General features: G+C 36.1%; 1 non-coding gene across 1 annotated transcript; it reads left to right on the forward strand.

Annotated features, from left to right (window-relative positions):
- The first annotated feature begins 4736 nt into the window (after nucleotides 1–4736).
- Nucleotides 4737–4809, forward strand: TRNAF-GAA. Its single transcript has one exon. It is a non-coding gene; the product is annotated as a tRNA-Phe (tRNA).
- Nucleotides 4810–4968: the final 159 nt, after the last annotated feature.

Raw genomic sequence — 4968 nt, forward strand, 5'->3', positions numbered from 1 at the left:
ATCGGTTCAGGGTCTTAACTCAGGGTTCTTTGGGTTTTTTTTTTCATATATCCTTAATTCATATTTGGTTTAGGGTTCATATGAAAATCCAAGCGATTTCTACAAGTATTTCTTAACAAAGAGTCCAAGGTGGCTACTTGCCTCGTCGCTGACGTTTGGGACCTCTATTCTTGAGCTTCCAGTATCTGAATTACTTCAAATTTCCTTCCACGTACTCCTTATTGTGTCTAGTTTATTAAACCATAATGTTTTTATGAGAATCGGTTTGGAATAGGGTTAAAATTGAGAAAACCCAAGAAAAGGTCAAATTTTGAGTTGACTTGGATAGTTTAGTTGAACTGGCCATATCATCGTTTTCTTCCTCTAAACAGGAAGAAGATGCGCATTTTTCACATCGCCACCATCTAAAACTCGGCCTGTACAGCCACATTTACAGCATTTCTCTCCTTGATTTCTTTGTGAAACTTAAAGATGAGTGTTACAAGAAAGGGTTAGGGATTGATTTGATACCTTCTCGTAGATCGTAGCCTAAGATATTCGCTTCCAAAGTTCATCCAAAATCTGATTTATCGCTGGAGTAAAAACAAAGGATTTTTCTATTTGGTAGCCGATTCTAGGGTTTTCAAGGCCCTATTTCTTTATTGAACCTCTTTCATATCCTTTCTTCAGGCTAAAGGAATTGGTTTAGAGGAATGTCTTTGAGTCTAGGACCTTAATTTCTAGAAATCGAACTCAGTATGCAACTCACTCAAAACGCAAGATTTTCGATCTCTTGGGTAGCTTGTTCTACGACGTTTCAACTCTCAATTCCTTCAACAAGTTTACTCAACTTCTTCCTCTGAAGCTAGAGGAATCCTTAATTTGAAGGAAAATAGATCGTAGATAGGAATTCGACTCTTATCCCCAATTTAATTTCGAAACTTATTTCCTTCAATTCGGCACGCTCTCGAGGTTATTTTTCTTCGTGGTCTTCTATGGAAGCATTCCTTGGAGGTGCAGAAACTGATTGGAATCATTCTTGCTCGACGAGTCATCATGTATCCTCGAATTTGATTTTCAAGTTTTTCTTGAAGTTCTTCAATGGCGGATTGAATTGAGAGAATGGTTTCTGGGCACTTTCAACACTATTCCTTCATAAAACTTGTGGATAATCTTATTGAGAAACTGTAGGAATATGTTTGAAGAGAAATGGGGGAGGATTTCACTCGAATTTGGAAGAAATCTGAGAGTAGGAGACCCATAATCTAAACGCTCATTGCCTTCGATTGGGGGATCGACATTTCTCGATTCTTATTCCGTATTGTTGCTCCTACTTCAGTCTTTATAGGAGATGCTTAAACCAAAATTGAGATCTCCAGAATCTTCGTTATTTAGATGCTCGAAGAGAAATGGTGGAGGATTGCTCTTGAATTTGGAAGAAATCTTAGAGTAGGAGACTCATAATCTAAACGCTTATTGCATTCGATTGGGGGATCAACCTTTCTCGATTCTTATTTCGTATTGGTTCTCCAACTTCAGACTTTATCGAAGGAGCCTAAACCGACATTGAGAGCTCTAAAATCTTCGTTATTTAGAGATCGAACTTTCTGGATAGTTTTTCGGAGATATCAACTCCGATCATAGCCTTACCGACCTTGGCTTTGAATACTAGTCGTTGGATGTGATGATCCGTGCGTGTTCATTGAGATCATATCAAATTTTGGAGGAGATCCAACGGTTGAGATTTGAGTTTGATGGATTTTGCTCCGATGGTCACGGTAGATGCTCTGATTGTAATAGGAGTGGCATTTCTCTAATTATCCATTCTTTTAGGGGTATTTTGGTAATTTTCCACATTTCGAATATTTTATTATTATTTTTCTCGAAAAATCCATAATATTTCTACAAATTCCTCATTGTTTTTTGTTCATTTCCCCCTTATTTTTGAATCTTGAGATTTCTTCTACATAAGGAATTACAAATCGGGAAAGATTTTTTATAATTGATAACATGACTTTTTTGCCTTTTTCATTTACTTTTTCCTTTCCAATCCTTGAAATCACTTGTTAGGGTACTCAATTGACTAAGTCCCATGTTCTTGCTTAAAACTTTAATTTTTTTCCTTTCTATCCTTGGGGTCTTTCATGAGTGGCTTATTCTTACGGGATCTAATTTTCTTCATGTTTGGGGTGTTACATATATAAACTCGTTACAAACACAAAATAAGAAGGAGACTCAAAAGAAGAACTTATGGGCAAATAATGGTTACTTATGGGTATGGATCCTAGCAACTTATTTAGCACGTTATTCACATAGTTCTATGTACTTGGTACATGGATTATTGATGAACTTAGGTTTATACATAATGTCTTGGGTTAGGCTTTAAGAGTTGAGGTTTTAGCTTAGGAAAACATTAGAGGGTAACCTAACATGGACTGATTCGTGGGAAAACCTACTAGGACTTTGAGGACCTCTTTCCTTCACCAAACTTATGGGTAAACTTATTTAGATGGTGCAGGAACAAGTTTGGAAATGAACAGTGGACTAGTTCTCGAATTCGAGGTAAACCCATGAACACGATACCCCAAAACAAAGAACTTGTATCTCTCGATTGGGTACTCGATTAAGCTTGCTTCTTGCCCCTAATAGTCTACCCTAATTCATAATTTATTGACGGATTTTCCACTACCATTGAAACATCTAGAATTTCTATAATTTCATTCTTGATTTTTTTGAATCTTCTGCCAGAAATGTCTTCTCGGATCGGAGCCTTCCTTTTTTAAGCCCCCTGTAATTATTATTCTATAAAAAATTTAATGATTCGGGAAGTTTATAAAAATTAGAAAAAGTACCATCTTCTCAATGTTTAATTCTACTTGTTCTTTGCTTCTAGATACAACTTAGTAGGAATTATACACGGTCTCTTATTGGAGACCTTGAGTGTTGCAAATTCTCCTCTCCTTTGAAAACTTTCGGTCATCGAAAGTGCTTATTCTAAAATAGGCCAGGGTACAAGGTTCTTATTTGCCTTCTGTTTCCCAAGTGGCTTCTTCTACTCTATGATTCTTCCATAGGACCTTAACAAGAGCGATTTTCTTGTTTCTCAATCTTTTGACTTTCTTGTCTATTATTTGAATCGTGTCTTCTTTATTCGTTAGGTCATCTCTCAAGAAGAGAGTTTCATGAGCCAATACGTGGGAAGGATCTAGGGTATACTTCCGTAGTATGGATTACGTACTACAGACAAATTTGGGCATTGCCCGATTCTAGATCCAATCCTTTCTAATATCTCAAAGGGATGGATAAATCTAGGGCTTAGCTTCCCCTCTTTATCCTACCTGAGCACCCTTCTCATGGGGTGCTACCTTTAGGAATATATGATCCCCTACCAACAATTCCATGTCCTTGCGCCTTAGATCTGCATAGCTTTTCTCTCGGCTTTGTGCGGTTTGTATCCTAGCTTTAATCTTCTAGACTGCGGCGTTGGTAATTTGCATAGCTCTGGTTTAATAGTTCTCGTTTGCCCCCCTTCTTCCCAAAAGATAGGGGATCAAAATCTCCATCCCTAGAGAACCTCATATGTGGTCATTTTTATGGTTGCTTGGCAACTATTATTATAAGAGAATTTCATAAGGGGTAGGTACTTATCCCAGCTTCCTGCTAAATCGATCACATATGCCCTCAACATTTCTTCCAATATTTGCTTGAGCATTTCTGTTTGACCATCTGTTTATGGGTGGAATGCCGTACTATAACTGCGTACCCAATGCCTTTTGTTGAATTTTTCAGAAACGAGATTTAAATCTGGCATCTCGGTCTAATACTATTGCCTTTTGTTGAATTTCCAGAAGCGTACCCAATACCTTTACTGATGAATATTCATTTTTAATGCTAGCAAGAGTAGCTTAGTTGGGAGATTGTTAAACGGAAGATTTGAAGGTCACACGTGTTTTATCCACGTTCAACGCACCTAATACAAGTTTATTACCTGACTACACAAACTATAAACACAACTTGCTTATTCAATCTAAAATTAGTGATTATTTCTTTTTTAAATATAATGAATTAGCGGAAGTACCTTTACTTATGAATTTTCATTTTTAATATTAGCGGGGATAGCTCTGTTGGGAGAGCATCAGACTGAAGATTTGAAGGTCACGTGTTTGTTATCCACGTTCACCGCACCTGATTCTAGTTGCATAACCCGCTATTCAATCTAAAATTAGTCATTATTCCTTTCTGAAATCTCAATGAATTATCGAAAATACCTAACGTGTTCTAGTTCACCGCACCTTATACAAGTTGGATAACTTGAATATCTTATTAAAAATTAGTGATTATTTCTATTTAAAATTAAAATGAATTAGCGAAAATACTTTACTGATAAATTTTCATTTTTAATGTTAGTGTGGATAGCTCAGTTGAGAGAGCATTAGATTGAAGATCTAAAGGTCTCGTGTTCAATCTTGCATAATTTGACTATTCAATTTAAAACTAGTGATTATTTCTTTCTAAAATTTCAATTAATTAGCGTAAATACTTTTACTTAAAAATTTTCATTTTTAATGTTAGCAGGGATAGCTCAATTTGGAGAGAGTCAAATTTAATATTTGAAGGTCACGTGTTCGATCTCCATGTTAACCACACCTATTGCGCATAACCTGACTATTCAATAGAAAATTAGTCATTATTTCTTTTTAAAATCTCAATGAATCAGCTAAAATACCTATACTGATGAATTTTTATTTCTAATGATTGCGGGGATAGCTTAGTTGGGAGAGCGTCAGACTGAAGATCTGAAGGTCACGTGTTCGATCCATGTTCACCGCACTTTGTTCAAGTTGCATAATTTGACTCTAAAGTTAGTGTCATTAGCGATTATTTCTTTTTAAAATCTCATACTCAATGAATTAGAGTATTAGTGAGGAGAGCATCATATTGAAGATTTAAAGGTATCTCAATCTCAATGAATTAGAGGAAGATCTAGCA

Source organism: Cucurbita maxima, unplaced genomic scaffold (assembly GCF_002738345.1).
Source record: "Cucurbita maxima cultivar Rimu unplaced genomic scaffold, Cmax_1.0 Cma_Scf00507, whole genome shotgun sequence".
NCBI lineage: Eukaryota > Viridiplantae > Streptophyta > Magnoliopsida > Cucurbitales > Cucurbitaceae > Cucurbita > Cucurbita maxima.